This window comes from Globicephala melas, chromosome 3 (genome assembly GCF_963455315.2).
Source record: "Globicephala melas chromosome 3, mGloMel1.2, whole genome shotgun sequence".
Taxonomy (NCBI): domain Eukaryota; kingdom Metazoa; phylum Chordata; class Mammalia; order Artiodactyla; family Delphinidae; genus Globicephala; species Globicephala melas.
This window is the reverse complement of record NC_083316.1, coordinates 56,634,411-56,661,255: the sequence shown is the minus strand read 5'-3', so window position 1 is coordinate 56,661,255 and position 26,845 is coordinate 56,634,411. Positions and strand designations below refer to the sequence as shown.

At 38.7% G+C, this 26,845-nt stretch overlaps 1 protein-coding gene across 3 annotated transcripts in view; it reads left to right on the top strand.

The window, feature by feature from the left end:
• Positions 1–26,845, top strand: part of ZNF366 (zinc finger protein 366) — a 328,855-nt gene that overhangs the window by 70,601 nt on the left and 231,409 nt on the right. Inside the window, exon 1 of one of the 3 annotated variants that reach the window (XM_060295875.1) lies at positions 21,547–21,659. The exons of the other annotated variants lie outside the window; for them this stretch is intronic. The gene's annotated coding sequence lies outside the window, so the exon portion shown is untranslated. Of the gene's footprint in view, positions 1–21,546; positions 21,660–26,845 lie in introns of those variants that run through there. 3 annotated transcript variants of the gene reach the window in all.

The following is a 26,845-nucleotide window of genomic DNA, read 5'->3' as shown; positions in this document are numbered from 1 at the left end:
GCATATACCTAATGTGGGATATTTGTATACCCATGTTCATAGTGGCATTATTTTCAATAGCCAAAAGGTGTAAGTAACCCAAGTGACCATCAATGAATGAATGTATAAATAAAATGTGTTATACATATACAACAGAATATTATTCAGCCTTGAAAAGAATGGAAATTCTGACATATGTTACAACATGGATGAATCTTGAAGACATTATGCTAAGTGAAATACGCCTGTCACAAAAAGACAAATGTTGTTGGATTCCACTTATAGGAAGTACCTAGAGAAGATAGATGAAAGAAGATGGAAAAGTTCTAAAGATGGATGGTGGTGATGGTTGCATAACAATGTGAATGTACTTAATGTAACTGAACTGTACATTTAAAAATGATTAAAATGGTAGTTTTATGTTATATATATTTTACCACACTAAAAAATCATTTAAAAATTTTAAAAATGTGTATTCTTATACACACATGCATTTATATAATCAGACTTGAAACCAATTCCAGAACGTTTGCCAAGAATCTTGATCTTATTTTGAGATTCTGTTAAAATGTTTCAAAACATACACAAAGAGGGAATAATATATGGGGAACCCCCTAGTTTCCTTAAAGTAAGACCAACTTTAACACCTCAATTTATAATAAAACATTTTTCTGAATAATTAATCCATTGCCCCAATTATGTACTCTCTTTAGTCCAGTGTTTTGAAAGCCAGCTATAAACTTTTTATTCTTGTGAACTTTATTTTATAGAGATAGAGGTGTCCCAAGCAAAGCCTTAGAAAACCTGCTGTATCACAGACCCTGAAAAAAAAGAGCAGCATTGCATAGACCAGATACTTTCTGTAAAGAGCCAGATAGTAAATATTTTAGGCTTTGTGGGTCACATTATGCCTGTTGAATATTCTCTTTTTTTCCCTTTTAAATACCACTATAAAAATGTAAAAACCTTTTGTAGCATGTGGGGGTCAAACAAAAAAGGGCTGCTTCCAGATTTGGCCCAAGGGCTGTAATTTGCAGATCCCAGATAGAACTTTGAAGCCCTTCTAATGCCAACCCCCAGCAGAGTGGCAGATGTGGGCATCTAACCATGGTCAGCCAATCTTTAGGGTGGCAAGCAACCTCTGTCAGGGCCTAACTCAAAATCGGATGGTTTCGAGTCTGGTTATATAAAGGCATGCATATAAAAATACCTGCTTAAATTAAAAAAACTTTATTGTGGTACTTCATATAAGTGGAATTCAATAGGCCTGTCATGTCTATTTCCTGGAACTCTGAGAAGGAAGCATTTAGAAGTGAGCAACCCCAGGAAAAACAGAGAATAGGTCCTAAGTGAGAGACACCTAAAATAGTCTCAGTTCCAATCCCAGTATATACAGGAAACCCCCTTTTCTTGAGGAAACTTAAGTGATATGTTCCTTGTAACCAGAAGAATCTAAATTACTCTCATTTCCTGCGAATGTAAATTGGTACAAACACTTTGGAAGAGAGTCTGTTAACATCTAGCAAAGTTGAATACAGGCATATCAATGACCCAGCAATTCCACTGTTAGGTATTTTACCTAGAAAAATTTTTGTGCATTTGTACCGGAAGATATATGTACAAGAATGTTTACAGCATGTAGCATGTGTTCACAGTGGACTCTGTCAACCTGGTCAGATCCCAGCTCTGCCACTTACATAGGTATGTGACCTCAGACGGCTACTTATTTCTCTGTGCCCCATTTTCCTCATCTGTAGGAGGGAAAAATTATTTAATCCTCACAAGGTTGTCATCCCTATTAAATAATTTATGTAAAATGCAGGGCGCATAGCAAATGCTATATAAGTGTTAGCTATTGTTACAGCTCATTATAGCAGCATTGGTCATAAAAGCAAAAAAAAGTGAAAACAACACAAATCGCCATCAACAGAGGATGGATAAATAAACTTGTATATTCACATTATGGAATACTATGTAGTATAGGAGTGAAAAGAATGAACTAGAACTTTATATATATGACAACAGGTATAGAAACAATGTTAAAAGAAAAAGGCAGACACAGAAGGACCTAGGTAGTGTGGCCCCTATGTTACAAAATAAGGAAAATTAAACCTGTTATGTAGAGATGTATACATAGGTAGCAAAAGTACAAAGAAAAGCAAGGTAATGGGAAACAAAACTCAGGATAGTGGACAGGGAGATGGGATTGGGAAATATCTCCAATGATATTTGTAAAGTTCAAAGTTTATAAATGGAGTGGCAGATCCCTGGGTGGTGGGTGGTCTTATGTTATAAATATAGAACAATAAATTCCAGTGAACCAAATCTAAAGATAGTTTAAAAATTGGCCCAGCCACTATGGAAAACAGTATGGAGGGTTCCTTAAAAAACTAAAAATAGAGTTACCATATGATCCAGCAATCCCACTCCTGGGCATATATCCGGAAAAGACAAAAACTCTAATTTGAAAAGATACATGCACCCCAATGTTCATAGCAGCACTATTTACAATAGCTAAGACATGGGAAGCAGCCCAAGTGTCCATCAACAGATGAATGGGTAAAGAAGGTATGGTATATGTATACAATGGAAGACTACTCAGCCATAAAAAAAGAATGAAATAATGCCATATGCAGTAACATGGATGGACCTAGAGATTATCATACTAAGTCAGTCCAACAGAGAAAGACAAATATTATATGGTATCACTTATACATGGAATCTAAAAAATAAGACAATAAACTTATTTGCAAAACAGAAACAGACTCACAGACATAGAAAACAGACTTATGGTTACCAAAGGGGAAAGGGGAGGGATAAATTGGGAGTAGAAGATTAACAGATATACACTACCATACTGAAAAAAAGCAAATGTAAAGATAAAAATTACATGGATATGAACTGAGCTTGTTGAAGGAAATGGTTAACATGCTCTAAAGGGACTTCATTAAAGAACTAAGTGTTTGAATGTAGTTTGCTCTAGAAAATAGTTTTTTGATGAAAATTTAGTAGCACTGGTATACTTCTGATTAAAAAGTTTGTCTTCATCAATTCAAAGTCAGTGCAACCTGGGGGTCAAAAGAGCTGGATTAAATCATCCTTCACATAGTTAACAATACCTTAACAATACAATAAGCATTGAACTTATATAATGAGATTTACATATTCATAGGAAAAACAAGAGTTCTGGTTGGGAGTTGGGTGGGGAGCAGGTGTCAGGAAAACCTAAATAGTAGTCAAACTGTTAAAAGGTAAAGTAGCAAGAGAGTAATTCTTCTCTAGAGATAAGACAAATAGGAAAATACCAGGAAATACGACTATGTTATAAAAAAGAAGAATGAATTCAATATTCAAGTGATCATCTGGGTAGTAAGTTCAATTGACTTTCCCCAGGATTTAATGAAGCTGGAACATGGAGTTTAGGAGTGGACATACCCTTGAACAGCTTCATTTCCAGAAGCCACTGCATACTTAGCTAGTTTCCCAGGCCACAGCAAATACACTGCCTTCTGGACATCTTCAGGGGTGAGGGTACGACGATTTCTGAAATATATCAGGTTGCAGGCTTCCGTAGAAATGCGTTCAGAGATGTCACTGATCATGGTGTTCATCATGTCCAAGGTGCGAGATGATATGCCATTGTGGGGAGCCACTTCCTTTAGGACCCTGTTTATGTAGAGTGAATAATTTCTATGGCCAAATTCAGTGCTGAAATTGTGGTTTCTTTCTGGAGATTGGGTTTCAGTGTCCTCTGGAGCACCTGTTCTTCTTGGTGTTGGTTCTGGCCATTGTAGATACTGTTCTCCTCATCAGTATCAAGTGGAGAGGAGAAGGGCCTAAGAGTAGGGAGAGCTCTCATATTTATATTGGCAGGTCACAATCAGACTGCTGGGGCTTCTCTTTGATTGGAGGTTACTCTTCCTATGTCATAATCACCTAGCAATGGCACTGATTTGTTGTTAAGGGAAAATCTTGTTCTTGGCCAACCTAAAACTCTCCTAAGAGGATAGTGCTGCAGAAGGATTGAGGTGGACTTTATGGCAGAAGAGTACTCATTTTTCATACTTTATTTTTTAGCAGTTTGTGAGCATAATATACAATATTTTCAGAATTGGCAAACCTCATCAACTTGGGAGGTTGGTTGCAGGAAAGTAAAGGAAAACAATGCCATAAACCTTTTGTGGGGGGAATCTCTGTTTATAAAAGTGTTTATAAATTCATTTTATAAGCAAATGAACAATTAAACCATTAAAAATCTCAATATGATTTTATAATAAAAATAAATATGTATACCTAATCTGCTTTTTTAAATTGTGACTTATTTTAAAAAAGAATTCTAATTTTTTTGAACCACAGCTCCTTAGGAGCAACCCCATACCACTAGAGAATAAAACAAAACTCCCCTGTTTTATTGTTTAAATTATGATATATGAACTGTGTTCATTAATTTTTTATAATGATATTAATATAGTTCTTGAAAATTTCACAAATTTTATTACATGGTCTGCTTTTTACCAGCTATTGAAGTTACTCTGTCATTATTAACCAAAAGTGTTTGTAGGGTCATTCTTGATCATGTGTCATGTTGATATTCATGCTTTAAAAAAAATCTCCATTTGCTTTCTTAATTGAATTAATCCCTGGATAAAATAAAAAAGAAATAGAAGTAACTATAAAAATCCCAACTCAAAAGCATTTCAATAATTCGCAGTTGCCATAACTATTAATGCTACCATGAAATGTCCTTCACTATGAGCCACTTCACAGATAAGGGAGACTGGGTTATGTGTAATTTCTGGAATGCTATCTATAAGCCCTTCCCTTTTTCTCCCACTCAAGACAGTAAATCTGAAATAAGACAAGTAAGAGTAATGTTATTATAGGGACAACTTTGAACAAGCCCTAATTTCTGAAGCCAACAGGCATCGTTTGTAAATGTCCGTGCTTTATCGCTAGTAACACACCTCAGACTGTCCCCCATCACACTGAGAATGGAGGCTGCTGCTTCCATGTACGGGGTGATGGATCTTTAGTCAGATCTTGCTAATATTGCTTTCAGATTTCTTGAAATATAATAACTTAGCTTAATTATAGCATAGCCTTATTTGCTATCATTTAGGAACAGCTATCAGGTGAAGAACATTTATTCCCTATTCCTCACGTATCCATGTTGGAGAACTTTTACTAGTGTAACACTCCTGGCCTTTCTCTCCTCCTCACTTACTCCTCCCTGGGACAGTCTTCCCTGGGATGGGAGGTTGGTAGACAATGGGCATGCCTATTTCAGCCCCTCTGGACTCTTGTTGGGCTTTAACTGGGCAGCTAAGCTCCTGGGGCTGGATCACTTTTGCCAGCTGCCAGTAACTGAGTAGGTCATTCTGCTTAATTTGGAGGTGCTATAGTAGGAAGCCTGTAGTTGCCCCACACCTAAGGGCTCTTCTCTAGTTTGTCAGTAATGAAGCTGACGTTTTGATTTCCATATTTCTGATCCCTATGACTCTCTCAATTGGTTCTGTGCTTGGGTGGGGAGAAGGAAGGGTGCAATATATTACAGTCATTAAAAGGAAAAGACTCTAAAGCTAACATGATAAGCTGTATGCTAAAATACTGACTGATCAGAAAGTTCAGATAATGAGGAATACTGATTCTGTAAAATTTCTGGCTACTTTAGAGTTAACCTGAATTCTCTTTTAAAATTTAATGAATCATTCTAAAATATGTATGAGTTCACCATTGGTATGGTTTTTCTTTTCCTTCTCCCTTCCTCCTCCTCCAGACAGTCTGGAGCAAGGAATAGATACTCTTTAGCATAATGTCCTTCAGGAGATGCCTGTTATTATTAGTTTGGACAATGCAGCAAGCCTGATTATTTTCCATCTACCATAACCTAAGAATGGGCACCGTGAAGCCGCCTATCCTCTTTCCCTTTCTCCTCTGCCACCAGCCTCAAGGTCCTAGCCTTAGAACAAAGCCTGATGTCCTTAAGTAGGGAACATAACAGAGTGAAAGGACTAATAACCAGTGTACCAGAGCTCTGGAAGCTATTCAAGTATAGCTGGAGTCCAAAGTTAAGAACTATTTCATGAACTTTTCCAGGCACTTCTTTTTTTTTTGGTGCTTGAACATACTATGTCTATTTGGGGCATGGGTTGTATGGTAGCCTCCCTTCCCTGATTGAGTATGTACACTACTGGGGTTACAACTGCTTAGTCTTTCCTTTATTGAGTATCTTGTCATGACTCAAGGTCATCATCAAGACTCTCAGTGATAATTCCACAATAACTGGGGCATAAGTGACATCAATTCAAAGCAGAAAACATGCTCTGACAAGAGTGAGTGCAGCCAGTGAACATTTAAACAGCCACTATATTAGTTTCCTATTGCTGCTGTAAAAAAAAAAAAAAAAACCCACAAATTTAGTGACTTAAAACCACACAAATTTATTATTTTACATTTCTAGTGGTCAGAAGTCCAAATGGGTTTCACTGGGCTAAAATCAAAGTGTCAACAAAGCTGTGTTCTTTCTGGAGGCTCTAAGGAGGAACCTGTTTCCTTGCCTTTTCTAGCTTCTAGAGGCTGCCTGCATTCCTTGGCTTTTCCTCCATCTTCAAAGCCAGTCATGGATGGTTGAGTCTTTCCCACACTGCATCATCCTGACACTGAGTCTCCTGCCTCCCTCTTTCACTTAAGAGGACCCTCATGATTACCTTGGGTCCACCCAGATAATCTCCACATCTCAAAATCCTTAATCACATCTGCAGATTACATTTTGCCATGGGAGTTAATATTCACACATTCAGGGATTTGGGATATGGACATCTTTGCAGGGCATTATTCTTCCCACCATGGCCACTGTAAACAGAGTGAGATTGTCAGGGAAGGCCTGGGTCACCAATGGTATAGAAGTGGGAGGTGAATAATACTGTCCTTAGTATTGGGTTGGCCATGAGATCTTTTCCATAAGATCTTATGGGAAAACCCGAACGAACTTTTTGGCCAACCCAATAGATGACTAGAAATATATTCTAAAAATACTTTCTATATATAGGCTAACTTTCTTGTAATTTGCTTATTTTTTCTAAAAATGAAGAGTCGTTTTTGATTTCTACTTTCTATGCTCTGTCTCTACATTATGGTTCCAAAAATATGCTAAGTAAAATCAATTTTATCCTTGGAAGGCCAGAGGATGACAGTAGAAGAGAGATATTTTTTCTTTATTCCTCCTCATCCTCAAATTTCCTTCTCTATCTCTTTTCTCCTACTTGCTCTCTCACAAGTATTTATTGAATGCCAACCATGTGCCAGGCACTGCATATGTTACATGTACGGATGCAGAGATGAAGAAGGTATAATTCCTACTCTCAAGGAACTCATAGTTTATTGAGGTGGACAGACAGGGAAGTAATAGATTCCTATGAACAGGGACCTAAAGGCTATGACAGGGCATCCACTGGGCGTAACAAGAAGATGGGGTGGTCCCTAGATCACTCAGCCTGCCAGAGCAGGCTTCTCGGGGACGGAGGACATGATGTTTTAGTTGAATCTTAATGGATATAGAAGTTATTCAGACAGATAGACCGAGTTGTGTAAATAACCTCCAAGAAAGACAAATTTTTGTTGCTGTTTGCTTTTGGTTTTGCATGAGAATGGAAGACCTATGGTCTGGAAGAGCCTGAGTTTGATTGCCCTTTCTTGTCTGGTGGTATTCAGGTGTGGGAGAATGTGTAGTCTCCAGAAAGAGGTAAAAGAGCCGGTTTGCCAGGGGAGAATCCCGTTTTTGTTTAGGCTGTGGTTCTCAAGCTTGGATGTACATTGAAGTCCACTAGGGAGATTAAACAAACAAGCCCATGCCAGGGCTAGACCCCAGACTAACTGAATCAGGTTCTGCAGGGGTGAGGCTCAGGCATTTTTTCTTTTAACTTCTTTTAATGTGTAGTCAGGGTTGAGAGTCACTGGTTGAGCTAAAACAGAGCAAAATATTTGAAGGTGTTGGAGTGTTCTTTGTAGACACTGGAATGGGAGTTGTAAGGGAAAGAGTTAAGAGGCAGGGAGAAATAAGAAGGGGAGTTAGGAGGAGGAAGGTGGAGTGGTAAAGTGAGTAGACGAGAGGACTGATGACAGGAAAAGTGGCTCCTGTGCTCTCTGGTCACAGGTCCCCAGGTTCAGAGACGTGAAGAAATGCAGACTTTGGAGTAAATTTGTTTCTGTGCACCTATCTGTCTATTTTTGGCCATGCTGCGCAGCTTGTGGGAACTTAGTTCCTTGACCAGGGATTGAACCCGGGACCTTGGCAGTGAGAGCACAGAGTCCTAAGCCCTGAACCGCCAGGGAATTCCCACCCCCCCCCACCCCTTTTCTTTTGTTTCTGTGCATTTAAATAAGGCTAATTTTGCTGAAAAGGTTTTTCAGTGCTTGGCAAAGAACAGATCTAGGAGAGCTGAGGAGGGATAACAGAGGAGGGTGGAGCCAGGCTGGGGCTCACTTTGCTGTGGATCCTTACTGTTTTATATTTCCATGTTTGAGGGTGAGTAAAACAAACAAACAGACTTTCCATGTTCCTTTTTCCTGATTTGTTGACAATTCTCTGGTGTAGGTCATTCCTCTTTGACTTTTATTCTATCTTCTTTTGCTGGATTCCTGAGGCTGACATTCCTGACCTCACCAGTACAACGCCCACTCCCTCCCATTTCAGAGTCACCTGTGTCCTGCTTTGGCTAATCTGAAAGCCAGGTCATTATTCTTGGATGACCTGAAAGAGAGTAATTAGATTAGCTTTGTGCAGAGTAAGAACATTATAAAGGAATTAGCCTTGAAAATAAGTAGAAGGTTGTCAATTGAAGTTCCTGATGAGTCTGATGTTCTTTAGCAGAAAACAGAAAATGTATTGGGACAACAGAGCAAAGAAAAATTTTAATTTTGTTTTCACTTCTGATTCACATATTATAGGAAAACATCTATTAACTAAAAAGTAACTGCCCCCCAAATCAATAGATTATCATTGTAAAATGGATTTTCCTCTAACTATAATAAGAGTGCTCTTGCTAAGCACATAGAGTAGGAGTAAAAGTTGCCCAAGGTCACCTGTCCAGGAAGTTGTGGAACCAGGAGATAATGGAGGCCTGTGAGACATCCAAGTTGGAACTCTTAACCACTGGGCACACTGCTTCTCATTTGCTGGCCAAGATGGGAGGACGTTCCAAGCAGGAGGAAAGGAATGACTAACAACAGGGAGGCACAAAAATCACAAGTTATTTTCAAGAACGAGAGAAAAGTGCTTTGCTAGAGTAGAGGGATTATATCTGAGAGAGACGGAAAGGTATGGTGGGCGTAGTTAAAATTATTCTGTAAGTATTTGTGAGTCACCAAGAAGTTTAAGTATGTATGTGACTGGCTCCAAGTGATGTTTTGAGAGAATGGATTTGGTGCCAGGTACAGGAACAAATAGAAGAAGAAACAAGAGCAGAGCCCAGCAGTGTCATTGTTTGGTGGCCCAAGAGAGGGACAATAGAGGTCTGAACAGGGTGTAGTGAGGATGGGAACAATGAACTGTCTTTGGGAGAATTGGTAAGATTTGATGATTGATTTACTATTCGTGGCAAAGGAGAAGGAAGAGTCTAATATAACACTAAGCTTTACTGAGTACTGACTATGTGTCTAGACACTGTTCTAAGTACTTCCCAGGTATTAACTCAATTAGTGTTCACAACAAGTCTATGATATAGGTACTTCCATCATCAGCATCTTTTTTGCACAGATGAGGAGACTGAGACACAGAATAGTTACATAACTTGCCTCAGATCACACAGTTGGTTAGTAGCAGAGCTGGGATTCAAACTCAAGCATCTGGCTGCAGACCCCCTCATCTTCACCCTCAGACATCCCATTTCTCTTGTAATCTGTAATGTGTATGGTGCTCTACATGCTGCAAGTGTTTGACTATCGCATGTTATTTCATCTTCACAAGAGTCTCGAGAAGTAGGTGGGACCAGTAGTACTTCCCATCTCACAGCTGTAAATTTGGCTGTTGCCAACAAGTAAGTGGAAGGACCAAGACTTAAACCCCGATCTTCTAACTCCACCTCCAATGCTCTGGCCAAAGCCTCATGCTCTATAGAGATTACTGTGGGGGGGAAAGGGAAAATTCATTAACCAAAGTACAGTTGGAACAATGGAAAGGATGTGATTTTAGAATTTAGAGTGAAAAATCTGATTTTAGGCACCGGAAGTTGCTTTTCTCACTTTACATGCAGTAAAGTCCCTAAAGCTGTGATATATATAAAGGAGGAATCATTACTTTCCTCAACAAGGGAGAAGATTCTGACAGCCATCATATAGCTTTACATTCTAGACAGGTCAGAGAGGAAAAAAAAAGAAAACACCTTTACCTAGGGGGAAAGGATGATTGATTCTAAATTGGGAAAAAAGGGTTTAAGGAAGGGAGCCTATACTTAGAGAATCCTAATAAGGTTTTAAACCACATCTCTTCTTCAATTGTCCTGTGATGTCCTTTTAAGCTGTTTACACATAAAGAAACAAGAAAGACAGATTTTTTTTTTTTGCAGTACGCGGGCCTCTCACTGTTGTGGCCTCTCCCGTTGCGGAGCACAGGCTCCGGACGCGCAGGCTCAGCGGCCACGGATCACGGGCCCAGCCGCTCCACCGCATGTGGGATCCTCCCGGACCGGGGCACGAACCCGTGTCCCCTGAATCGGCAGGCGGACTCTCAACCACTGCGCCACCAGGGAAGCCCCTCTTCTTGCATTTTTTTACTTCAAATTTTCCTTCTAAAAGTCCTAAATTTTAATTTTATTTAAAGCCTAAGTCTTTGTACCTTTTAGTTGGATTTAATTTTCCTTCTCAGGGAGTCAGTATTGTCCCTTTTGCACATATGCACCTGGGCAAGGTAAGGGAGCCCACTGGTTTAAATGATGCTTTGCTGGATCATGAGGACTGGAGTCACACTCCAATGTGTGAAAATCCAAGGGAGAAAATGATCCCTCTACTACACTGAATGATTTCCAGGAACTGGATCTTTGGGGGCTCATTAATGCTGTTACTAGCAGGGAAGGAGCAGATGGAAAATAAATATACCCGAGGGCTCAGAGGCTATTGCTGATGCTGGAGGCAGGTAGTTAGGCAACAGGAAGTAAATACAGCAGAACAGTAGGAAAAAGATATTTACCTTTGGTCCCTTTAGCGACATGAGTCAGGAGCTAGAGAAAGATTGTCCCAGGGTTTCTGCATGGGGCACCCTTAACAGGTGGTTTGTAGAGCCTTCTAGCCATGTAACAACTGACTCTGAGCAGCTGCATCTTACAGACCTGAAAATAGCCTGAAGGTGAGTTTTCTCAGTCCCAAGAGTTGCATAAAGCAGAGCTGGTGAGAGACACGACAGCTGGACATCACTGATTTTTGAACAGCACTCTATAAAGTACTTTCCATGCCCATCGTTGGAAGGGGACCTCGTAACAACCCAGGGAGGAGCAAAGAGATGATATCATTAATACTCTGTTGAATAGATGATGAAACTAAGACTCAAGGAACTTAAATTACCCAAAGTCATGTACTTGGTTTTAATGTTATTCCAGGCTTCCCGGGGCATAAGAGATTGAGGGTAGAACTGAATCCTAATAACAGTTTATAAGCATTATTAATCTTTACTCACCAACTTTTGGGAATTTCAGATCTCCTAAAATTCAATGATAATAATAATAATGATAATAGTAATTATAATAAAAACACAGCCACCATTGTTTAAGCACTTACCACATGCTGTTTAAACCTCACAGTAAACCTAACATCTAACAGTGATATTATTATCCCTGTTTAGCAGATGAAAAAATGAGGTCCAACGAGGACTAGTACTTTGCCCATGCTAACACATCTAGTAAGTGGCTGGTGTAAGATTATAACCGAAGTATGTATTATTCCAAAGTCACATATTTCCGGTGGGAAAAATTCAGGGGTTAATTTAAGGAGTCCCCAGGGATGTCCTCTTGTGCTCAATAAGCACAGTCCTACTGGCTACAGTAGCATTTCTTCCTCTCTCAGGTAGTGACCCCATGGGGCTACTCTGACTCTTGGCCTTGGCTGGTATGGGTTTCTGTTCATGGTGGCTCTGGCTACTTCATCCCTGACATCGTTACTGTGCCTTATTACCGTGTGCTCCAGCAGTCACTCCAGTGAAGGAGGGCCCAGTATGAACTATTTCCCAAGCAGCATTGCCTGGTGCTCTGGTTTCTTATAGAGATTTCAACAGTAAAGCTCTTTATCTGTCTTCTAAAGAACTTGGGCATAAACCCAGAGAGGCAGAGCCAGAGGACTTAACTAGTATGCCCTTTACTGTGCTCAGAAGTGCTCTTCTTTTTCAAGAGCTACTACTCATCTTTACATAAATCATGTTGTCCCTCAAATCTTCCGTCCCTTAGCAGCACACTCCTTTGCCGTTCATGCAAATAGAGCCCAGTAGGCCAGTCACACATGGCCAAGTGGGTCAGATCTCTTAGAATTAACACACCCTTAGACCCTTAAACTTGAAGACCCATTACCCTCATTATTATGACCATTGCTTGTTATTTATATATTGGATCCTCTTCCATTAAATTGGGCTTGTGATATTTTTTAGGCAATTTGTCTTTGCATTCACACATACAGTGATTGCTTGATATGTAGTTTATTATATGAATAAATGAATGAATGAATGTAGGTAAACAAAACAAAGTGGTTTCTAGTTTTTGCTGATTTTAGGCTAGGTTCCTACTGGAATCCTTAAATCAGCTCTCCTCATTTACGCCTCAGGGTATTTGTACATGTTCCTTTTTTCCAGAAGGTTCTTCTCTAGAGTTTTGCATAGTTTCTTCCTTCACTTCATTCAAATCCAATGTAACCAGCCTCCTCAGAGAGGCCTTCCCAGACAAATCCATCTAAAATATTACCCCTTGAAGTTCTCGATCCCCTTATTCTGATTCAGTTTTTCTCAACAGAATTATTTTATGTTGGCTTACGGTCTGTTGTACCCACTCAGTTCCATGAAAGTTGAGACCTTTGCTTTGTTCCCTGCTGTATCTCTAGAGTTTTAAATAGTCACTGGCAGATAGGAGCTTAATAAATGTTTGCTGAATGGGTGAATTAAACTGAGAAAGGCTCCCCGAAAGGGGTGTGTGCCCACATGCAGAGGCTTCCTTAGTCTTTGTTAGGCACTACTCTAGCAAAGACATTCAAAGTTCAACAGTTTGGTAACATCTAAAGTGTTGACTCCTCAAATTAGTTAACTGTTTATCTCTTCTTGTTGCTCCTTGCAAATGTGCATCTGGAGCTATAAAACTTTTAGTTCAGAGTTCATTATTTCCTGGTGTTTACAGCTGGACAGCTTCATTATGAATGACAACATATAGTAAAACCTGGTTTATCTGCCATCAAAGGAGAAGGTAGACTTTAATGTAATGTAAATTTATTTTTAAATACCCTTATACTAAAAAGAACCTATTTTGCTGAGATTAAAATATTTAACTATTTTTTGGAGCTTCACTTCTGGACATGGTGGAGTAATAATGTTTAGATTTACCCTCTTGCCCGAAATAAGTGAAAAGCAGGGCAAAATATATGAAACAATGGTTCTCAAGATATTGGACACCAGATAATGAAAAACAGTGAAAAACAAATCCCGTGAGTCTTACAGTTGCCCCAATTTACTGTCTTGAGACAGTTTCTATAGGCTGTGGTATAGGGAGGGGAAATTAGGGCTCCCCAAGTTTAAGGGGCTGAAGCTGGAAGTTCAGGTAGGTCAAATGGTCAAGAGTTCACAAGGCAGAGTAGAAAGGAGAGAGATGCACATAGAGAGAATTTCAGAGACCAGCATAGGCTCCCTTTGAGCACTTGTCAACTGAGTGCTGATCAGCTCAGGCATATATGTACAAGTCAACCGCGTTGGAGGGAAAAACCACTCAAAACTCTTAGAGTGAGCAGTCTCTCTGGCTCACACAGCACAGGGCATAATGCCTGTTCCCACCAGCAGAGATGGAAAATGTCATAATTCATGGGGCATCAGGTGAAGTATTCAGAAGCATTTTCTCTTAGTAGAAGAACAAAATTAGTTTTATTCTAAATGCTGCTCTGTCATGCCTAACAAAGCTTAAAAGCAAGACCTGAAGTTTCCAAGTAACTTGACCATGTGTCAGAACAAAGCTCAACAGTATAGTAAATATCTGGCATCCACTAGGAAGTTACCAGCAAAAAACAGGGAAGTACAACCCATAATAAGATTAAAAACCCATAATAAGATTAAAAAGTTTGTTAATAGAAGCTGACAAAAAATGACACAAATGATAGAATTAGTAGACAAGAACATTAAAACAATAACAATATGCTATCTATTCAAGAAACTAAAGGAAAGGTTGAACGTGTTAAGTAGAGACAGGGGAGATATAAAAAAGACGCAAACTGAAATTCTGGGGGTGAAAAACATACTAGATTGTATTAATACAGATTAGATATTACAGAAGAAAATATTAGTGAACTCTTCAAATTTAATAGTAAGAAAAACTTAATAATAAGAAAACAAACAACCCAATTAAAACTAGATAAAAGATTTGGACGAACGTCTTGCCAAAATATATATGTGGATGGCAAATAAGCACATAGTAAATACGCTCAACATCATTAGTTATTAGGAAAATCCGAATTAAAAGTACATTGAGATACAATTACATCCTAAACTGAAAATGATTGGCCCTACTCTGTGAGGGTATGGTTGTGGAGCAACTGGAACTCTCATACGCTGCTAGCAGAACTGTAAAATGGTACAATAGCTTTGGAAAACAGCTTGGCATTTTCTTAAAATGTTAAGCATGTACGTACTGCCTGATCATTCCAATACTAGGTATTAATCCAAAAGAAGTGAAAGCATATGTCCATATAAAGACATACATAAACGGTCTTAAGATCTTTATTTTTAATAGCCCCAAACTAGAAATAACTCAAATATCTATCAACAGGTAAACAGACAGAAGTTATTTATATATTCATATAATGGAATTCTATTCAGCAACTTTAAAAGAATGAACTACTGATACACAAAACAATACAGATGAACTTCAAAATAATTATGCTGAGTAAAAGAAGCCAAACAAAAAAGAGTGCATAATGTATGATCCATTTATATAAAATTGTAGAAAATGCAAAATAATCTAAAGTGATAGAAAGCAGATCTATATTTGCCAAAGAATTGGTCATGGGAGCAGAGCGGTAGGAGGGAGGCATTCCAAAGAGGCATGAGTAATCTTTCAGAGGTATTGAGTATATTTATTTATTTGTTTATTATCTTAATTTTGGTGATTGTTTCGCAGATGTTTGTGTATATCAAAACTCCCCAAAGTGTACACTTTAAGTGTATGCCTTTTACTGTATATAAATTATAACCTACTGTATAGCACAGGGAACTCTACTCAATGCTCTGCGGTGACCTAAATGGGAAGGAAATCCAAAAAAGAGGGGATATATGTATACATATAGCTGATTCACTTCGCTGTACAGTAGAAACTAACATAATATTGTAAAGCAACTATACTCCAATAAAAATTTTTAAAAAAGAAATAAAGCAAATCTCCCATTGTGTAAATAAATAAATATTAAAAAATAAATTATACCTCAATAAAGTTGTTAAAAATATGCAGCAATTTTTTTCATGAAAATCTTTCAGAAAGGAATTTGAAAAGGAATTTCCTTTTTCTTGCATTTCTTAAAAGAGCCAAATGAGCATATACATCCATCTATATGCAACCTATGATTCTGTGTTAAATTTTCTCCAACCCAATTCCTTCTTTATCACAGTATATTATATAGAGATTTTCTGAGGAACTCTGGGGTCATCATTATTAATATGAATTATTATTAGACAGCCTCAGACAAATATAAGTGATTCAGCCTATACCTTGGATTTGGTCTGGTCTTCAAGTTCTTCTGGCACCTCTCTCTGCTGTTGCCTTCATGACCTCCTGCCAACAGCATGTCCTCCTCTAACCTGAAAGTTTATTTCATGCGCTATCGGCCTCAGGTGTGTTACCAAACTTCCTACAGAGTAAAGCTCACGGGCCATAGCAGCAGATGCTCTCATTCTTTACTTCCCAGTACTAAGAAGTTCTCACTCACTCCACTTCCTTGGGCTACGCCCAGCCTTCTCTCCTTCTGCACTTTCAAGATCTATCCCAGCTGGTGGGACATCTATTACCTTTCCAAGTCTTGGCCAGTAAGCAGTCTTTGCTTAGTAAATGAATGAATGAAAAATAATTAAATAATTCTATTACCTGAAATATGCTATCTTCTTTTTTGTGCCACTATTTGAGTTGCTGATCTTTCAATGCTGTTTTTCTAAAGAGTGCTGCTCTGTGAGATCTCACTGTTGCTCATGGTGATGGGACATCAAAGACCAGGGCTCTAAGATGTTAGTCACATTACATTGTAAGCATCTAAGTCACAGAGATGAAAGGAACAACCTCGTGAATACTGTGGAAAATGGCATGAACTTGGTTTTGTTGTCAGCTCTAGGCATATGTAAATTGGTATAAATTTTGTTTGCCAAGCAGAGAGCTAGATATTTTCATATTACTTTTTCTTCTCTTCATCATTCTAAAGGTTTTAAGTTATTTCCAGTGCCTCTTTTAATCATTTATTTTGAATGCAACAAGGCTTTCTCTGCAGGTTTGTTGACAGCTTTTCATTGAACTTTTCTGGGAACAAGCATGTTAATGGCATATTTAATGTCAGTATAAGCCATTGATTTGGGCTTGTGATATTTGCTGGAACATTGTGTCCTGAATAAAACATAAAAACGCACTAAAATGTAACCTCAGAAACTGAATATTTAAATAGTCATGAATGAGAAAGCAAAATCCAATTATTTTTCCCCTGTAGTATAACAGAATGTAGAAATTTAAATCTATTGGATCAGTAGTTGATTTTAAGAAGTGTTATGTTTCAGGAAAATTCCTTTTAAGAACAAATATAGAATATAGATAAGGACATCAGAAAAGTTTCTTGCTGAAAATAGCTACAAAATGTGTAACGTATATGATACTAAAATTCATTTATTGGCATTTATCATTGAAATATTGGTCTTTAGAAATGAATTGCTTTAATGTAGATGAATTTGGTATTGCTGCTGTTATAATAAAAATATGCTAAATAATAACCCCTGTGAGGTTGATGGTTTATTTAATCTTCTTTGCATTGTTGAAAATTATTATTCTGCTTTTGTAGTCATCATTAATTTAACTTCAGAATCTGTGTTCAGAAATCTTAACTTTGAGATAATAAAACAAGACTAAGTTTTTTTCTCCACTGTGGTAAATTACAGCATTGGCCATAATTCTTCAACCCTCCCTGTGTCCATGTCCTCTGCTATGTGAATTTGTAGTTCTTCTCACCTCCATGGGTGCGGTATATTTTATCTGCCCTATGATATTGTGTTTGAAGAGAATGGAGAAGATGTGATGGTGTGCCAGTTCTGAACCTAGGTCTTACACGATTCCACTTCTCTTGTGCCTCTGCGATTGCCATGAGAAGAACATGCCTAGTCTGGTGATAGAAGGAAGAGGATGAGGGACACATGGAGTAGAGCCATTTAAACTGAGCCCAGCCTAGATCAGCTGATCATAGATGTGCAAGTTAAATAAATGCCTATTTTTATACGCCACTGAGATTTTATGTTTATTTGTTATACACGTTATTGAAGCAACAGCTGACTGATATATCCACAGATACAGAAAATTTCAATGCCAACACCAAATATAGTTATCCTCGGTGAGTTTTCTAAATATTTGTAGTAAAATGACACATACATAATGTTTTGATTGTGTGTTAAGATCCTAGGTTCGAAACAATCATGTCATCAATTTCTTGGAAATATAGAAGTTAATCAAACCATGATAATATTAAATTAAATTAGTGATATGGAAAGCTTAAAATTTGGGTTGTGACTACGTCTTACCTATTCATCTTTTAAACAATGCCTATTACTTAGCAGGCATCCAATAGAAATTTGATGAATGAATAAATGAATGAGGGAGTACAGCTTCTTTTCCTTCCTTAATTTTCTTTATTTTTCCTCTTAATGGTTTACCACAAAAAGGCAAACATTTAAAGAAGAGTCTTCAAATAACAAACAAATCAATCAGCAATTCAACAAATTATTGCTCTAGGTCAGTGGTTCCACCTGGATGTGATTTTGTACCCCAGGGGACATTTTGCAATGTCTGGAGGCATTTTTGGTTGTCATAACTAGGGGGTGGTGTGCTCGTGACATCTGGTAGGTAGAGGCCAAGTGTATTGTCAAACATTCTACAGTGCACAGAATAGGGCCCCAGAATAATTTGGCCCAAATAATGTTTGTGTGTCCTTTGAGTTTTTGGTTTTCTCTTGCCTTGCAGGACCCTGAATCTTTCTCTGGTGTTTCTTTTTGCCTTCCTTATGTAGTATCCAAAGATTGCTTCTGATTTTCTTTTTATCCTTTTCTTCCCCAGTCTTTCCAGAACTGCCTCTTTGAATCTCATCACTTTTCAGTGTCTTCCCTTTAGTCAGTACTCTTATGACCAGAACATTTTCAATATTTTGATACTTAAGATGGACTTTCTCTTTCCGGGAGCTATTTTAGCTTAATTCCCTTTTCTCTTCCATGAAGATTTTCTGGAAACCCTCCCTTAGGTCTCTGCAAAGACTTGTAGTGGAAGATCTAGATATAGTGCTGCTGTAAATTGATGTGTTTTTTCCTTAATTACAGATAATTTAAAGTTTGTAGTATTATTGGTTTTTTAGTTATGATGAGTTGTGGGATTTATGTATGTGCATTTTTTAAATAGATTTATTTATTTATTTATATTTTATTTTTGGCTGCATTGAGTCTTCGATGCTGCATGTGGGCTTTCTCTACTTGCGGTGAGTGGGGGCTACTCTTCATTGTGGTGCACGGGCTTCTCATTGCGGTGGCTTCTCTTGTTGCAGAGCACGGGCTCTAGGCACGCGGGCTTCAGTATACTGTTGTGGCACGTGGGCTCAGAAGTTGTGGCTCGCGGGCTCTAGAGCACAGGCTCAGTAGTTGTGGCGCATGGGCTTAGTTGCTCTGTGGCATGTGGGATCTTCCTGGACCAGGGCTCAAACCCGTGTCCCCTGCATTAGCAGGTGGATTGTTAATCACTGCGCCACCAGGGAAGTCCTGTATGTGCATTTTTTCTTCTTGCTGACCTGTATAGTTTTTTGGAGGATGTGTGTAGAGATTCAGATTTAGGTGGCCACAAATACCTCAGCTCTCCAGAAATGATGTCGTTTGTCTTTTAACTTTGCTTATAGTAAGTACCCTTGCAGTACAGAAGTTTTGCAATTTTATGCAATGAAACCTGTCTGTCTTTATTGCTTATGGACTTTTGTTATGCTTGAGAAAGTTTTCCCTTCTCTACGATTGTAAAACTGTAATTTAACATTTTTCCCAGTATGATATTTTTAATAAAAAAAAATTTAAATCTGAATGTACTTAGGTTGTGGGAGGTAGGAATCTAAGTTTAATTTCTCCTATAGTTATTAAAGTAACTAGTTATATAACATAAAATAACATACTATTTCAGGGAGTTTATGGATCCTTCCCAAATTCTTAGGCTAGAAATATTAAAGCCTATGTAGGGAATGTGTAAAGGATTTCAACGTGGAAATACTTTGAAGGCAGGAGCCAAAGCATGGGATCCATGACCGAATCAAAGTTTACTAAACAGAAGTTGAGATCAATATTAATAAGAAATATACCTGCTTTACATAAGCATTTGCAAGCTATACCAACTTAATAACCGTTTAAAGTATTTAAGGACTAGTGATTGTGTTTTATGCACTCAGTCAGGAATGGCAAATAAATTTTGATTCATGTGTCAGCTCCAATTGATTGATAATAGCTGCCTGGAACACTGGGTTAGGAAGGGTTCTGAGCCTAAATTTGAATCCAGTTGGAAAGAAGGTTATAATAACTACTGATGGTTAGAAGTGGGATGGAGGTATTATGAATGCAACATACTTGCCTATCCACACAAGCACGTTTTGTCGTGATCATCGTTACCTGGGGTGGTGTCTGGCATATGTCAGAGCTTGGATAAAGAAGCTAGGCTGTTTGAGTTTTAGTCCTGGCTCTGCCATAGAGTTAGTCTGTTTGGGATGCTATAACAAAATATCACACACCGGGTGGCTTATATACAACAGAAATTTATTTCTCACAGTTCTGGAGGCCGAGAGGTCCAAGATCAAGGTGCCAGCATGGTTGAGTTCTGGTGAGAGCCCTCTTCCTGGTTTGTCGCTGGAGTCTTCTCATGTGTCCTCATATGGTGGAAAGGGGTAGGGAGCTCTCTGGGGTCTCTTTTATAAGGCCATAATCTCACTCATGAGATCCACCCATATGACCTATGTACCTCCCAAAGGCTGTACCTAATACCACCATCTTTGGGGTTAGGATTTCAACATATGAATTTGGGGGGACACAAATGTTCAGACCATAGCAGTCACATACAAGTTGTATAACCTTAGGTAAATTATTTAGCTTCTCAGTATTTCACTTTGTCTGTGCAATAGGGCCAATAGTTGTATTTGCAGTATAAAATTGTAAAGAATAATGACTTTTTTGTAAAATGCTTAGAATAGTCCCTGGTTTATTATAAGCATTAGTTATTATTATTATTGTCATTAGTATCAGTTATTTTATTATATGATATATTGTATTAGTAGTAGTATTATTATAGATGCTAAATAAATATCTGTGGAATGAATATATTTAGCTGTTTTATTATAATGTTCCTTTTGTGCATAGGAAATTATGCTAGTATCTGTGAATCCATTAACCATGCTTATGGAAAGTGAAGTTATACTCAAGAGAATCACATCCAAGGTGTTGCTATGTTATACTTAGTATCTACTTACTCAAATTACAGAAAAATTAAATAGTTTTTCATATTAGTCTTGCAAATCCAGATCTATAAAGAGAAACTATTTCTTTACCAAATTCAGAAAAGATTAATGGGAAGATGAATATGAGTGTTACAAGCTCCCCAGAATAAAGCAGTTATTAAATGCAGGGCCTTAAACATTTTGGTGCATGACTCTTTTTGAATTAGGGTTTTCTTAGGGTATATGCCCAGTAGTGGGATTGCTGGGTCGTATGGTAGTTCTATTTTTAGTTCTTTAAGGAACCTCCATACTGTTCTCCACAGTGGCTGTATCAATTTACATTCCCACCAACAGTGCAAGAGTGTTCCCTTTTCTCCACACCCTCTCCAGCATTGATTGTTTGTAGATTTTTTGATGGCCATTCTGACTGGTGTGAGATGATATCTCATTGTAGTTTTGATTTGCATTTCTCTAATGATTAATGATGTCGAGCATTCTTTCATGTGTTCGTTGGCAATCTGTATATCTTCTTTGGAGAAATGTCTATTTAGGTCTTCTGCCCATTTTTGGATTGGGTTTTTTCCAAAATGTTCACTGCAGCTCTATTTACAGTAGCCAGGACATGGAAGCAACCTAAGTGTCCATCAACAGATGAATGGATAAAGAAAATGTGGCACATATATACAATGGAATATTACTCAGCCATAAAAGGAAACGAAATTGAGTTATTTGTAATGAGGTGGATGGACCTAAAGTCTGTCATACAGAGTGAGGTAAGTCAGAAAGAGAAAAACAAATACCGTATGCTAACACATATATATGGAATCTAAGAAAAAAAATGGTCATGAAGAACCTAGGGGCAAGACGGGAATAAAGACACAGACCTACTAGAGAATGGACTTGAGGATATGGGGAGGGGGAAGGGTAAGCTGGGACAAAGTGAGAGAGTGGCATGGACATATATACACTAACAAACGTAAACTAGATAGCTAGTGGGAAGGAGCTGCATAGCACAGGGAGATCAGCTCTGTGCTTTGTAACCACCTAGAGGGGTGGGATAGGGAGGGTGGGAGGGAGGGAGACACAAGAGGGAAGAGATGAGGAAACATATGTATATGTATAACTGATTCACTTTGTTATAAAGCAGAAACTAACACACCATTGTAAAGCAATTATACTCCAATAAAGATGTTAAAAAATAAATAAATAAATACAGGGCCTTAATATCATTAAAGGTGAACTAGAATATTCTGACCTTTGACATTTATCTCCACAGTCAAATCTGTATTAGGCTAATCAACTTCAAAGGAATTAATTTGAATAACATAAATTTATTTAAGTATGTCATATTTAAATAAACTTTGCACAGCAGATGAGCATATGAACTTGGATCCTATTCTCATGAAGAAGTTTTTGAACATAAGGGGAGTGCATTTCGATTTGTTTGTGTACATTTACTGCAAAGAAAAAGCCAAGCAGTCATCAATAGTACAGCTGGGGGAAAGTATTGGATTTAAGCTTTGCTTTAAATGAATCTGTTTGTGTTCTGTTTTGGATCACTTCCTGAAGTCAATATTCATCAACCTTAAAGGACCTCTTTCAGCTCTAAAAAGATGTCTATCCATGGAGATAACATTTAGGAAGACTACAATTGTATTTTAAAATTCATGTCTAAAATTGACTTCTCTTTAAACATAATCATTCTTATCTTTCAGGAAACAAATCACATGAAATTATGTAATTGTGTTTATATTTTCTGTTGGAAATTTTAGAGAATGTGATTAAGGTGATCTATGCCCAATGTATGAATCTCATCAGGTGATCTACGCCCAATGTACGATGCATCAGTAACATCAGCATCACCTGGGAGCTTGTTAGAAATGCAGGCCCTCAGGCCCCACCCAGACCTACTGAGCCAGAATCTGCATTTTGTTCAGATTCCTGGGTAATTTGTGAATACACTCAAGCTTGAGAAGCTCCGATGTCTGTAGTTGGACAATCGAATGAACTGAGACTTTCGCTAAGCAGCTGGTAGGTGGGGTAGTCCGTGACACAATTCAGACTGGTGGTCACTTAGATTAGTAGAAGTTGAGGGTATTGAAATGTTCCCCTGGTCGGGGAACTAAGATCCCACATGCCGCACGGCCGAAAACCAAACCGAACCAAACCAAACGAACAAAAAACAATAAAGATGACCAGAATAAAACAAGTGAGCTAGGTAGAGAATATTGCAAGGTAGAATTAAATGCTAATCGTTTAAGGAGGGGAGAACTCAGGGTGGCTGCAATAGAGGGTTTCTTTGAAGAACAAGATCTAAGCAGGGCTCTGAACAGGAGGCAGAGAGTGAGGCCAGGTGGGAGGTGGTGTAGGTCATAGTGGTGTCCAGGCAGACTGGGCTGTCTGAAGCAGAAGCTTTATGTTGGAGATTGGTGGGAAAACTTGGATGGATTTGAGACAGGCTGGGACCTGGGACCCTTTGCTGCAGTGCTACAATACTTGCACCTGGACACACTTCTCCTCCAGCGACAAAATACAAAGAAACTGTATGGGACTAAAAATAACTGCATGCATGCGCAGTTAGGGCAAATTCTGGACAAAAGATACAAAGAGACCAAAAACCCAGCTACCACTTTTGAAGAGCCTGGAGCAAAAGCAGGGGGTTGGGAGCAAAAGCAGGGTACTGCGCATGCCCCTGCACGCAAACCACCTAAGCCACCCTTCTGGCCTGACCCCTGGACACACCCCTACCCTCACCCCATATAAGGGACAAACTTGCCCCCGTGTCGGGGAGCGAGCAAGCAAGGGAGCCTGCTGTTTGTTCCTGCTCCCCCCCCCTATTGCAGCAGGGGCCCCAATAAAGCCTTGCGTGAATTTCTTGTCTGGCTTCTGATCAATTTCTGTTGATTAAGGCAGCCAAGAACCCTGGTCGGTAACAGATTGGGGGTAGGGTACAGGGTATAGGAGGACTTCACTTGGAGAAGACCAAACTGGAGTCAGAGAGGCAAATTTTGGGGCATCTTCTAATGTGTGAGAGGGTAAGGGTACAGGCAGCAGTGATGGGGAATTGGGGAGCTGAGGAGACAGTGTAAAGGGTTTGGGACCTCTTCCTCCATCTCACAAATTCTTTAGTTATCTCCCTTCCTACGCAGTGTTTCTCAGAATATGTTCTGTGAACCACTTACATTGGACTTGTTTAAGAGGCAGACTTCAAAGTTTTGCCCAGGAATCATTGAAAATGTAGATTTGTAGTGAGTCCTCACATATTTTACATATGAGGAAACAGATTCAGAAGGCTAAAACTTGCCCAATCATCACAAAGTCCAGCACAACCTCAGCTGGAGTTTGTATGCAGGTTCTGAAGTCCGTTCTGTTTCCACCCAACCAGATGCCGATCTTTTTATTCTCTCTATTGTATGGAGAGGCTAAACTGGCAATGTTTGTGTTGTTGTGGCTCTGATATTTTTTAAAAAAAAACTTCTGTTTTTTTTTTGTTTGCTTTGTTTGTTTGTGGGACAAACTTTCTAATAATAGAGGGAATAAAAAAACCATCCACAATATTTCATGTCATCAAGTCAACCGTTATCATTTGTAATGTTTCTAACTGGCTTGTTGATCTTCCCTACATTATCGTACGAAATATTCCTTTGTGTAACTTTCAGCATTTTCCTAGTTACATAAAGAGAGATGAGACAAATGCTGCAAAATGTCCACAATCAATACATCTAGGTGAAATGTTCTTGGTTTCTATTTTTTAGAAATCTAATTTTTAATGTAGGTTTGAAATTTTTCAAAGCGAAAAGTTGCTGGGAGAGAGGGAAGCTGCTTTTGCTCCTCTGCCTCTTCCCACCTTCCCAGTGACAGGAAGTGGCAACTAGCCCAGTGACAGCCTTGCCTATAGAAATAAAAGCCACACGTTGAGGAAAGCAGATTCTTCCCCGCAGTCCTGGATCCTGCGTCTCTGTGCTATAATGCACAACACAGAAACAAACATCTATCTTATTCAAACAAAACAAAACACCCCCCGCCCTCGCGACAACAACAAAAAACCTCATGAGATGTTATGAATGCGTTTTCTGGAGTCAGATTGTCTGAGTCCAAGTCTAGCTCCACTGCTTGCTAATTAAGCAGGTTACTTAAAGCTCTCTATGTCTCAGTTTACACATTTATAATGGGCACAGTATCACCTTTCTCATAGGCTTGTTGTGGCCATATGTTGTTCACAACATGTGAAATGTTTAAAATAGTGCCTGGCATAGAGTAAGCACTCAATAAGTGTAATTATTATTACATGTATTTAAAACATGTATTTAAATATAATTATTGAATGCCAGACCTGGCTCTGAGGCAAGTTCATGAGAGAAGTCGAAGGAAGAAAGTGAGTTGCGTATTGGTTTGGGATTTGAGATAGCTCTACAATACAAGGAATGCTAGTGCCAAACTAGGTGTGAATCTGTGTTTTATGTAATAAACAACCTATAAGAAGAGCGTTGGAAAAGGGAGTCTATTCATTTACTTACAGACTCCTTGTGCTAGGAGAAGGAAGAAGAACCTCTAGGTCTATCAGACTGTGAGAGCCAGGGTTATATCACTGTCACTCTAGAGTCAGAGGCAGACAGTTGAGAAGGTGCTGGCCTGGCAGGTGGGGACCAAGGCTCCTGGCTGTGTGATTTCTCTGCTTTCAGTTTTCCCATCTGCAAAAGAAGGTTTGATTTAAATGTCTGTTTTAGCTCTAGAATTTAAAAGTAAGCATTGCCTTGAAAAGTTCTTTGAATTTATTTATTTATTTATTTATGGCTGCATTGGGTCTTCGTTGCTGCGTGCAGGCTTTCTCTAGTTGTGGCATGTGGGCGTCTCATCACTGTGGCTTCTCTTGTTGTGGATCATGGGCTCTAGGTGCACAGGCTTCAGGAGTTGTGGCACATGAGCTCAGTAGTTGTGGCTCGCGGGCTCTAGAGCACAGGCTCAGTAGTTGTGACGCATGGGCTTAGTTGCTCCGCGGCATGTGGGATCTTCCCAGACCAGCACTTGAACCTGTGTCCTCTGCATTAGCAGGCGAATTCTTAACCACTGCACCACAGGGAAGCCCTTCTGCCCATTTTTTGATTGGGATGTTTGTTTTTTTGTTATTGAGTTGTATGAGCTGTTTGTATTTTTGGAAATTAATCCCTTGTCGGTGGCTTTGTTTGCAAATATTTCCTTCTAGTCTGTAAGTTGTCTTTTTGTTTTATTTTTAGTTTCCTTTGTTGTGCAAAAACTTGTAAGTTCGATTAGGTCCCATTTGTTTATTTTCCCTTTTATTGCTATTGCCTTGGGAGACTGACCTAAGAAAACATTGCTATGATTTATGTCAGAGAATATTTTGCCTATGTTCTCTTCTAGGAGTTTTATGGTGTCATGTATTATATTTAAGTTTAAGCCATTTAGAGTTTATTTTTGCATATGGTGTGAGGGAGTGTTCTAACTTCATTGATTTACATGCAGCTCTCCAGCTTTCCCAACACCACTTGCTGAAGAGACTGACTTTTCTCCATTGTATATTCTTGCCTCTTTTGTCAAAGATTAATTGACTGTAGGCATGTGGGTTTATTTCTGAGCTCTCTATTCTGTTCCATCAATCCACATGTCTGTTTTTGTGCCAATACCACACTGTTTTGATTACTGTAGCTTTGTAGTATTGTCTGAAGTCTGGGAGGGTTATGCTTCCAGCTTTGTTCTTTTTCCTCAGGATTGCTTTGGCAATTTTGGGTCTTTTATGGTTCCACATAAATTTTAGAATTACTTGTTCTAGTTCTGTGAAAAATATCATGGGTAATTTGATAGGGATCGCATTAAATCTGTAGATCACTTTGGGTAGTATGGCCATTTTAACAATATTAATTCTTCCAATCTAAAAGCATGGGATATCTTTCCATTTTTGTATCATCTTCAGTTTCCTTTATCAATGTCTTATCATTCTCAG